The following is a 12,129-nucleotide window of genomic DNA, read 5'->3' as shown; positions in this document are numbered from 1 at the left end:
AAACCTATTCTAAAATCTCCAATATATTTTATAAACGTAGGTAAATTATCAAGAGAACCAGCATATAGCTACTAGACTCAGGAAAGGAAAAGTATACCAACAACGTTTTCCTCAAACTATAAAATATACTCCAAAGGTAGTGACAAAAAAGAAGCCTAATAGCATATGCTTTTCCCTTCAGGATATGGGCTGTACCAGGCTTGACAAATCTCACAGTAGAACTTCCTACATGAATTACACAAGCATAGAACAAAAAAAAAAATATATATATATATATATAACAGGTGTCCAACATTAAAGTGAATGTACAAGTAAATACCTGTATCTAATACAATAAACTGTTGCAATAAGCTCACAACAGAAAAACTCAAGTTAGAGGATACATTTTGCATTAATTTTCAAATCCACTCTAGGAACAGCTCATAGCACAGCATTTGTTTTCATTTAGTCCCAGGAATTTCTAACTGTAGAAATTCACTGCAATTCTATTTTTAGGAAAATCCCATATATTTCATGATTAGGAAATACTTTAAACATCCTCAGCAACAAATTTATATTTCAGAATTTTTACAAATTGAAGTTTTGTTAAATCTATGAAAAATATAATTCTTAGAATATTTAACACAGTTGTGAATAATACAATTTAAGAAACTGTAAATAAGATTTTAAGAAAAAAATGGCAAAACATAAAAACAGATGAAAGACTTTTCTTTAAAAAGAAAAAAAAAAAAAAAAACTACAACATTAAAATCCTACCAAAAAAAAAAAAATGCATGAGGAGAACAAAAAGTTTTCCTATGTAAGTTACAGAGCTTGTCAAAAAAGTGTTCAAAAAGAAGCCATTGAATGTTTTCAAATGGTTCTGCATACACAGGATTACCAACACAAAGGTCTGGAGGTTTGAACCTATAATTTTCATTTATGCTCATTTATTACTCCAATTATAGAGGCTTTATATAGTTTATTAACATACATGAACAAGGACCCTGCAACAGCTGATAGATGGAAGCTAGCAATTCCATGGTAGGACAGATATTTAGACATAATTTCTACAAAAGTTATATATATAACTTTTATATATAAAAGTAAAAGAATATCTTACATATGGGGGGACATATATATTCATATAAATAGAAGATTGAGCAACCAAACTGCCTCTCTGGTTTCTTCATCTTTTTCTTGTCCCATAACTTTTTGACGCATCTGACCAACAGGGAGCCTACATACTCCTGAGTCATAATATTTTATTGGCCGTTTTGGTCAGAGGCTCAGAGGAAACACTGAATGTAAGGAAGCTGAGATATTGTGACAGAGGTACATGGTAAAAGGTGGACAGAAAGCCCTAGAAATCATCATTGGCTATTTTTGTAGCTCACTGAACACATTTATTTTTTTAGAGGACAATCTAGGAAAAAGCCCTTCACTTTTTAATTCCTAAAAGGAGCAGCAGAAGGGAGAAGAGTCACCTGAGGTATGCACATGCATGAGTGGGCCCATAACAGGAAAAGTCCCTAAGTCCTTAATACAGCTAAGTCCATCAGGATGGGAACTAGCATCACTGGAGGTGGCCTCGCACTGACTACCACACTGTCAAATGGGCAGCAAGCAGCAACCAAGTGCTCTCCAGCTGGGAAAGCAGGCCATCTCTGCCACTCTGTCCAAGTACCTTCCCAGTACAATATTTTGCACTCACATTTTGCTCATTTTCAACATTTTTAATAAAAAATAAATATTACAATTAATAAATGTTAAAATGTTGTGCAATGTTTCGATTATTTCTTAGTCTGAGTCCCAGCTCATTTTTTATACATTTGTTCTCCGTTACTAATTAAGATATAAAATAAAAATTAAATACAACAGACGGAGTAAAGAAACATCCACAGAAATTATGAAAACAAATGTCTCCTGGCAGTACATGCACCTCCCTACATAAGCATTCCATATGAATATACAGTTTTTGATAAAATTACCATTCTGAATGAATGTCTTTAGTCTTTAACTAAACTGATTTGTATACATATTCTTTTCCTGGGCCTGTTTTCACAGTAACTGTGAAACTGCAGCAGCTCTCAGGAAAAAAAATGCCTATTACACAGATCCAGTGTCACTAGTCACATTAAATTACAACAACCTATTACGTACCCACAGTCAGGTTGTGTGACTATTGTTTTTCCCTGCTCTGTAAATCTAATGAAATATAGCATCTGTAATGGCATTGGCTAGAAGTTAAATACATTCATTGTATTTATATATTGTAGGAAATATAAATAGAAACTAAGTAGAGAAATAATTCTTTAACACAACTGCATGAATTTCACAGCTTGTAGCCACCTATATCAGCTGCATTAATATTCCATTCTCTTAAACATATCGAACAGAATGCAATTTAAAATATTTGTTTTCTTTTCAGAACAATTCAAACAGCAGCAGTTTTGAAAACTCTGTTCAGAAAGCACTACGTTAACATAATTCACTTTAAAAATAAATAAATAAAACCAAAAGGCTTCCCAGTACTTCAGGTTAAAAACAATTTATCTGTATTTTAAAAAGCATTGTCTTGCAGGAGGGGTGTTTTGTTAGTTTCTACTTGAGTATGGCTACAAATCTACGTGCCAAAATAACTTCACAAAACCCACCAAACCCACAAAGAAACGTCAGCAACACAATCCAAAGATACTATCAGCTTCAAGTATGTCAACAGTGCTCACTTAACTTTTCTTCTACAGGGAGCAAAAATAAAAACAGCATAAAAGAAATGAAATTCAGATGCCTGTTACGTTTCAAAAGTCTTCAGTCTTTCTGACTTCTTGACAGGCACTAAAATATGCTGGTAGACAAGGTTCTAATTATTCTGATAAATGAATTCATGTGCGCAACATGCATTCACAAATTAAACAAATATAAAGACAACCCTTTTTTCCTCTCTTCTATCTATAACTACAGATCATGAATGAGGTATCAATATCCCTGCATGTTAGTTCATATTCTGCAGTCCTGGAACTTTTGTTTGCCTACCTCCCCCCCCCCCCCCGCCCCACCTTTGTTTTTTGTTTAATAAAATAGGTGAGAGCTCTGTTTAGTTTTGTTCCTCCAGGACTAACAGCTTTCTCTGGGGCAATCTCAAAGTTCCAGGCTGGCACTGGTCAAGCAGAAGGTGGGTGTAGAGAGGTAAAGAATCACGGGCTGAGCACCAGTGGCACTCAGGTGAGGGCAGCATTCACTGGCTCCTTTTCTGTTACCTTCACACAGACACCATTAAACACCACATTTAAAGTTATTAGTGATGACATCCACTTGCTGTGAAAATTGATTTCTAGGCATGCACGTAGACTGGGAACAAGTTACGCTATAATAAAGCTTTGTTACATAAAGTGAGCAGATCTAGATCCAAGAATCAAGAATTTGAGGTTTTGGGTTGTGATTAACCTAGCTACCTTTGCCTCGTACATCAAGGCTTGAAAAAATAAATGGACAAGGTGACTGTCGTCCTGTCAGTAAGGAGCATGACAATTGCAACCAACACTACCTGGCCATACCCATTTTGCATGAGGCATTCGGTTTTAGCCAGATCATTGTAAAGATTAAGGTTTTTACCTCCAGGTTGTCCAGCTGGACAGTTTAAACAAAACAAAATCCTCTTCTTCATTCTTAAGTTTCTCTTTCCAGATTGATGCTTACTTAAGTCAAACAGAGATAGACCTTGTGGTTTCATTGTGTGCTGTTCAGCACGGACATGGTGACTGTGCCCATCCGCTTCACTGACTTTTGTCTTAACCAGCCAGGACAATCGGGTGTCCGCATGAGTTTTGTTAGCTGCATCAGCAACTTTGTCAGCTTGCTCACAACCTCCATTATGGGACACATGGGAGGCTTCCCTTCCCCCAACTCTTCTAATATGAAACGTGGTACCTTAGCTGATTTTATTTACTTATTTAAGCAAGATCTTAGCAAGAGCACAGGCATTTTATTAACTCCAGAAATTTTCTGTACCAAGCCCTTAAATGCAGCTCCTTTTATTGACATGACCCATCCTTTATTAATCCTTCCAGCCACCAGGAGCTTTCTTGTGTGCATGTCTGTCTCTGCATGCATACAGATGTGCACACGTATACTTACACACTTTCACGTAAGCTGTACTGTTAAGATTTTGGAGAATCGATCATAGGACTAAAGAAGTTCAAAGGCTTCCTTTTTGCTTTAGCATTACTCTGGTAGAGAAAAAAAAGTTCAAAGTTTGAGAGGCATAAAATACTCAGTGAAAAGTGCTCCTGCTAAACTTTGTGTCCTATACCCATACAGTATACACTAGGTAAAATAACATGCACAGTTCATGCAAAATCTACTTCCAATGCAAATAATGATTTGGTATTTTAAATGGCAGGGCCCCACACAATTTTCCACACAATTTTATTTGAAAGAAAAATTTCACAGATTGGTTCCATGATTGAAAATTTTCTGTTGGCATTTAAACCAGAAGAATTGAGCTTTGCCACTGATCTCAATTTTCACAGAAACAAACTAAAACAGTTTTGAAATAAACAGGCACAAATTCACCTACGCGTTACCAACAGATATGTATGTATATACATATACATATATAAATTCATTATCTATTGCCATTAATTAAAAGCCAAATGTCCTGAGAGAAGACAGGTATATTATTTCACTGCAGCTACCAGGATAGCACAGTCTATGTTAGCTGTAAAGTTTTCAGGGCTCCTTCCATGTGGCACACACTAAAGTAATTAAATTAGCAGATGAAAGTTTTAGAAGCAAAGCAACAATCTCTTCCACCAAGCACAGTGAAAAAGCATAGATCACAGAATCACAGAATATTAGGGATTGGAAAGGACCTTGAAAGATCATTTAGTCCAATCCCCCCGCAATCACCACATGAGGAATATTTTTCCATGGCAAATACAAGTTGGTAAATCACTGTATTACTCAAAACCTCACAGATTAACAATGAAAGGGGGGTTATTCCTTGTCCTTAGATGCTGATAATAGACCACAAGATGGCACTCAAATCCATAAAGCCTCCCCCCAAAACAACGGAGAGAAAGGAACAGAAACCAGCAGCATATTCTTTCACCAACCTTCTGCAGAGCTGAAATGGTTTGAGGGAAGGGATGAGTTTTAAAGGTTATCAGCTGATAAATTCTACTTCTTCACAAAATCATCCTTACAGTTCTAGTTAGAAAGTACCTGTAAGGAAGCTATACTTACTTTCTCACTACACACCAGACTTAGCTCAATTAGCTTAATACCATGCCTTGCAACCTCACTCTGGCATAGTAAACAAAACAAAACCAAACCAAAAAAAGCTGCATATCCAGAATTTTTATTTTTGAGAGTTTGGCAGTTAAGCCTTTAATTAATTACTGTGGATCATCTGTAGAAAGTCACAAAGTATTCCCAGAATTGCATTAATCCATTAATCCTAGAGCAGAGCAGGAGTAAAAGGGTACAGTTTATTTTAACTTAATGTGAACAGACCTTAAAATAGGTCTTAGGCAGAGCCTCAGCAATTTGTGATTTTGCAACCATTAGACGTGTTGCAGAAAGATCTGTGCTCTGTAATACCAAGATTTTGTAACTCACTTGCATACAACATTCTTCCTTACCTCCTGCATCAAGAAACACCTGATCTAGGAGGGACTTCAGTCATTAAGGCTCCAAGCTATAACACAAACCTCTGCTTAGCAACTCACAAAGCTTCCGAGCATCAATTTGCAGTGCTGCCACCACAAAAGTCACAGAACTGCAAGCTCCTTCAAAAACAAAATTGTGGAGGACTCTAATAATGCTTATGAATTTCTGGTAAGGTTAGAAAGCTACGGCCTTTCCCCCCAAAATCGTGTACAACAAATTACCAGTCAACCTGCAGGATAAATTCTCATCTCAGCCCCATGCTAATCTTGGAGACGCCCTGCTCATCCCAGAGCAATGAGCACACTTTCCTGTTTTTATCTAATTGCCTGTTAAGCTGGTCATGTTTCTGAAGGAGAAAGTTAATAAAACAAACAAGCAAACAAAAAACAAACACCTCTAGCAGTATGTTCGTTAACAGTCAGGGGCTGCATCATGCTTAAATATAGTAAACAAATCTAGTCTATAAAATAAATTTCAGTGCAGTTAAAATGAGACAAAGCAGCTTACAAGAACTCGAAATAAAAGTGGCCTTTTCTGATTTAGCCGCAGTTGGCTTTAGGTTGAACAGAAACGTGTCAACCAGACTAAGTGTACCACAGAGGGAATTTACATCATTGGAAATAAAGTTAAAAACTGTAAAATAACTGTTGAAGCTTAACAACTTAGAGTCACTATTCTGAGGAATTAATTCAGTTCGATGGATATTGAGTCAGATCTATGGAGACCTGGACAGATATCTTTGGTTTATGTATTATATTTCTCAAACAATGAAAATGGCATTTCCATTGCTCCAGAGGAATGCCTTACAATTTGAACATAAGAATTTTAGAATCAGTGAGTCTGACACCATTTGAAATTTACTGGGAGAAACAGAAAAGAAAGGGGGGAGGGAGGGAGGGAGGGAGGGAGGAGGAGGTGGAAAGAAGAGGAAAGGAAGAGAAAAAAAACAACAAGAGAACAGAAAGAAAAGGAAAAAAAAAAAAAAATAGAAGAAAAGAAAAAGGCTGACTGTAAAATAACAACCTGAGAATTACCAAAGCTTAAGCATGGCACTTTGGCAAAGCACATGTTGTTAGCAACACCAGAAACATTTGTTAAAAATGTACACAAGCTAACAGCATTAAAGGCCTTCCCTAATACGGTTTATAGTTCACGCAGCAACAGGAACAAGCAATAGTAATTTTTACAAACGAAAAGTAAGGAAAAATGTAAAATCACTCTTCCTAGGAGCTTATAGACTAAATAAACAAAAAACAGGTAAAAAGTGGGATAAAACAGTCAAAGAAAAATGGCAGGGTTTTTTTTTTTTTTTTTTTTTTGGAGGGGGGGTGTGGTTTGCTTTGAATATTTTTCTGGATCTTCTTCACGTGACTGCCACAGCTCCCTTTGGCTAAAGACTTGTTTGAGGAGCATTTTAATCTTCTAAAAGTTTAAGCACGGTAAAAGCTTACAGGTTTTACTTTGCTCAAGTTAGAACCACTGAAATTACTGCTGACACTCAACTCAAGCATTTTTAAACATCTTTTTTCAAATTTAATGCTCAAGCGATACTATATTAGGTACATAGCTGTGATGATATTTTGAGAGTAATTTAGCTTAATGTAAAATACAAATCCATAGTATCTTAACTAGTCAAGAATTACCTACTTTTGTGCATTTAAAAGCATAAAATTTCCAGAGTTATACAAAGGACAATATCCATGCCTACGCAGTGACTACAAAAAAAAGTTTCAGAGCTTATAAAACTAAAAATCAGTTTTCAAACTAGCACATAACCTAGAAATATGCCACATACCCTAATGCGCTGAGGTGTGAAGTCCATATGAGGCCATACACACCACTAACAGCAGTCGCTGTGCTGTTTGATCGCCTAAAGCAGGTCCCAGGAGGTGCTGGTTTCCATGTCGCTCACTGGGAAGAAGCAAACTCATCTGATTTGACTGCACCCGTTCGCGTTCCATGCTCTCAAATTTTCTTGGAGAACAAGTGGGTAGAAAAATGAGTTTCTACTTCTGACCAAGCCTTTCATTGATGAAATATGAAAGGTTCCCAGCTGCTAGTAGCATCTGGCTGACACGGTTAGGAATCAGCTCCGTAAATAAGCATTTCCATAGCGACCAGCAGAGAATTGCCTAAACAATGAAACCAACACCATAGCAACTTGATTCAGAAACCAACTCTGTAGAGCATCACCTCATTCAAAAGCTGAATTCTACAACCAGCTGAGAAACTAATTTATTGAAAAGTACAAGAAAGGTTGCATTACACATCCATTTCTTTTCATGACTGGCTGTCAACCAAGACTGATGCTAGGTTCATTGCTTTTATTTTTAAATGTTCTTTTGTGACAGTTCAAAATCAATTGGCTTTATAAACCCCTGTAGTTTCATGATAAAAAAGCAAACACAGCACCATATAACCTAGAAGCCCTATCTTATTAACCGTTGTTTTTTTTTTCTCTGCGTAAAAATGGCAGGTTTTGAAAAACTCTATTCCAGTAAGTAAAGTTATATTCTGTACAGGACTAATGGTGATACAACCAAAGAATGACTTTGTCAAAGCAGCAGCATTACTTAGATAAGACAACATCCTGCTGCAGCCAGAACAACAGCCATTTGAGAAGATTATCATAAACAAGGCATGATATGGCACTTCAAAAAGCATTCAGTGTGATACTTAAGGCATTTAAAGTCATGACGATATTTCACTACAATGGTCACGTCCTGGCCTTTTCCACTGACTTGACTGAACTCGTTCATCAAAGGCATTATCCTCGCTTTTGTGAGAAATCTAAAATACTCCTTCAATGGAAAGAGAGTTGCTCCTACTTAATTATTTAATTAAATATTTGATACATTATATAGGATGTACAAAATACTTGCCTGGACAGATAAGAACCAGACAGGAGCACACAGGTGCCTGGCTACACCAATGTAGTCACTAGACTCCAACATACCCACAAGATACAAAAACAGAGCAAAAACACTCCACTGATAGGTTAGGTTAACTCTCAAATAAGCCTTCAGCAGGCTTGTGGAGGAAGTTCACATTAATGCTTACAGGTGGGTGAAATAACACTTTTTTATTGTTTGGTTGGTTGGTTGGGGTTTGTTTTGTTTTTTTAAACAAGACATGATACTTCTGCTTTTGTAACCAGGAGTATCAGCAGGTCAGTTTCCACTTTGTCTGTTGCAGAAAGTTTACAGATTTCTTCCTTTCTTTTTTTTTTTTTTTTTTTCTGTTTGTTTGTTTGCTTTATTTGCTCAGAACATCCTTTCAATATTTTATGAGATCTTCAAGTGTTTCAAGAAGGTTTTAAAGGTGTTTTGCTTATTAAGGGAAAGTGTTTTTCTCTTTCTGTGTGTTTTTTTCTTTCCTCTCCCCCCTCCTTTATGTAGCTAATGAAAAAAAACTGGCTAAAACCACACTTAGGTCATTTCCTGTTCCTTCTAGGTTTTGTCAGACTTGCATGTCAGAGTAAAGGCCAACCAGTAATTTATGGCAACTGGGGGAGGGAGGGTAGAGGGAAAAAAAGCCTGCTATGTGCAGATCCTTTAATTGCCCATTACAAGCATTTTCCTTTGGAGCATGTGGTTCTAATCGCCATCAAAGGGAAGAAAGAGTGCTAGGTGGATTACTGCTCCCATCGCTGATCCAGCAGTTGCTCCGGTGTTCTGGCATTCTGTGCTTCTCTTGCTGTCATCCAAAACCTAAAACCATTTTTAAAGTTGTGTTTCTTCTATGAAAAATATAATCTAGAAGCTGTTCCCAAAGCATCCATTTCACATCTGCCTATTGACATGGCTTTAAAATAATGCACAGTAAAAACACACCTTTACTGGTGTGCTGACACACTGTTAGTGCAACAGAGACAGTAACCTTAAATTTCTTCCTTCTGCAATAGATGGATGGGCACAAATCTTATGCTGATGGATTCTTAATGCAGTAACTAAAACACTTTATTTAGACATGAACTGATTTCCTCTATTAACTTATTTTTTTCAAATCAAGTGTTTTTTTCCACCTATTACACTAGAGGTTTAAGAATGTATCTCAGATCTGTTTCCATAGGACACTGAGAGAAACTACTTCATAGGGCTGTTACATGATGGTGGGTCGAGTTTTTTGCAAGTGCTGAGCTGAAGAACAGGAGATAAAGCACATTTGTGAAAAATTCTCTATCAAAAACTTTCTCTTTAAAATCTCACAAAAACACAGTCCTCTGCTTGCTCCAACACCCACTTTGCAACAAGCAGCATAAACTAAAGCTGTACAGCTCTTGCAGCCAGAAGTTACCAGGGAACATGAGAATGGTTCACACCAAGTAAATTAGACCGTATCTGTTCATCTAGTTGCTATCTTGCCACCGACAATCACAGCCACCTCAAGATAAGAATATTCCTGAGCTAGCTGCAGTTTCTCAGAATACTCTTGACTGATTTTTTTTGGTCTTTGCATCTGTCTGATCACTCTTTCAGAATCCACGTAGACTTCTGACAGGATATCATGCACAAAAGCGTTTCACAACTTAATTACAGATTATGCAAAGTTCCTTTTCCTTTTGAATCTGTCAACCTGCTCCATTCAATGGCCTCGAATTCCTACAGCAAGGAATCACCACTGCATTCTGGCAGCCTACCCACTGAATTATTGTTACAAAACCTCACAGTTCTTCTCCAGCTACCTGCACGCACAAGAGACAGTATTTTTTCGGATGATGAGACAGTATTTTCAAATCCTCCAGGCTACACTTCAGAGACACAGTGCCTTCAATGTAGAAAAACAACAACAAACACTAATTTACTAAACACCACCGCCTTTTTTTTTTTTTTTTTTTGAATATGATTGCATTAATTGTTGTTATATATTCTAAACAGAATTGCCACTAGGTACACAAATCAACACAAATCACTGGTTTTTTCTTTCAATAATTTACCCAGTCGAGGAAGATGATGACTCTAAAAGTAACAGTACAGACACTGAAGTTAGGGAAGTAAGCTGGGAGAACATGGTCAAGAAGCCAAAAAAGATACTATTTCATAAAGGAAAATAAATATTGGTGTAGTGCTATGGTTGGAAGTTATACGTGGGGATTGAACTAATGACATTCTCAGTTGCTCAAGCTAAAGAATTAAAAATAACAACTTAAAAACAGATGAAAGACTGTAATTGTCAGTCTGATTACAAGAGTAATTGTGTTAGAGAAAGTTAAATCGGCATTAAAAAATATCTTACTGACAAGTTTCTGGATGCAGTGCCAGGAAATATAAGATGAGCTCTCCTGGGGGAAAAATATTGAAACTCTGAAGAACATAATACAGATTGCTGTCAGAAACTGAGAAGAATGAGGGAACGCAAATTGCAGCATTCTACAGAAAATGGCAATTTTTTTTCTCTGGTGTATTCATGTTAAGTGGTATTTTAGCTGGCATCTTCCTAAGCAACTGAAGGGAGGAGAGAAGGATTATTATCTTAAAATGTTAGAAGACTAGTTTAAATAAAAATACTTGGTGAGATCCACTTTGTCCCCAAAATGCTGAGCTTTCCACAGATAACTGTTTATGGGTTTTGCTCAGATAACTGGTGTTGGGTTTTTTTGGTTGGTTGGTTTTGTGCTCGTATCTGTGCTCTTCTTGCACAAATAACTTTTTATAACAAATATTGCAAGTGCAATGTTAATAAAGGATTCCCCACAGCATTTCAATAGGGCCACATGCCCAATTCCACCCTGCTTTGTGATAAACTCCTTCTTCTATAAAGAGATAATGCAGGCAGCATACCCTGGTAATTGTTACCAGTTACTAATCATGCTGTGACAAAGTTCTGAATGAAAATACTGGGCACTGAACAAGTTCAAATTTCAGTTAAGAGGGGAAAAAATACTGTAAGACTCCAGAAGTTGTTGTGAAATGTTATGTTTTTATAACATTTAATAGCACATCCTTCTGGAATTGATTGACTTATGTAGACTTAAGTTGAATTTCACTCTCTGCTAATGTGGTAAGTTAAGGTACATTTCCATCAAAGAAAAAAAAATAAAATGATTGGCTTTGGCAAAATTTCCTCCTGCAATCAGCATCTCCAAAACTACAGGCTTTCTTCTTTAGCCTTTTCATAAATCATGTTCCATTCTTCTATTCAAACTATCAGTATTCTCTCACATGTGAAGATATAACTATATAACCAACTATAATCAAAGGTAATGGAAAATTATACTCAAAAGCCTGTTTTCACTCCAGTGTTTTGACTTCTAAATTCTCTAAGCCACTTTGCTACCCCATGCACAGACCACAGATTACTGCTAGTTACACCATTCTTTCTGCAAAGGTTTCTCATCACAGACTGGTAAAATCCTAGCACAAAAGTGAAAAAAGTGAAATTGACTTGTTATTTATTCTGAATAATGTACAAGCTTCTGTTTCTATGTCAGGTTTTTCTAGGATTTTGATGAGTGGAATTGATATGCCTCTCTAGACC

The 12,129-nt window shown here is 36.6% G+C and overlaps 1 protein-coding gene across 2 annotated transcripts in view; it reads right to left on the bottom strand.

The window, feature by feature from the left end:
• Positions 1-12,129, bottom strand: part of PDE3B (phosphodiesterase 3B) — an 89,886-nt gene that overhangs the window by 25,137 nt on the left and 52,620 nt on the right. The window lies entirely within an intron of this gene.

This window comes from Netta rufina, assembly GCF_964035555.1.
Source record: "Netta rufina genome assembly, chromosome: 5".
In the NCBI taxonomy this organism is placed as follows: domain Eukaryota; kingdom Metazoa; phylum Chordata; class Aves; order Anseriformes; family Anatidae; genus Netta; species Netta rufina.
The sequence above is the reverse complement of the archived record's forward strand: the minus strand, read 5'-3'. Positions and strand labels throughout refer to the sequence as shown.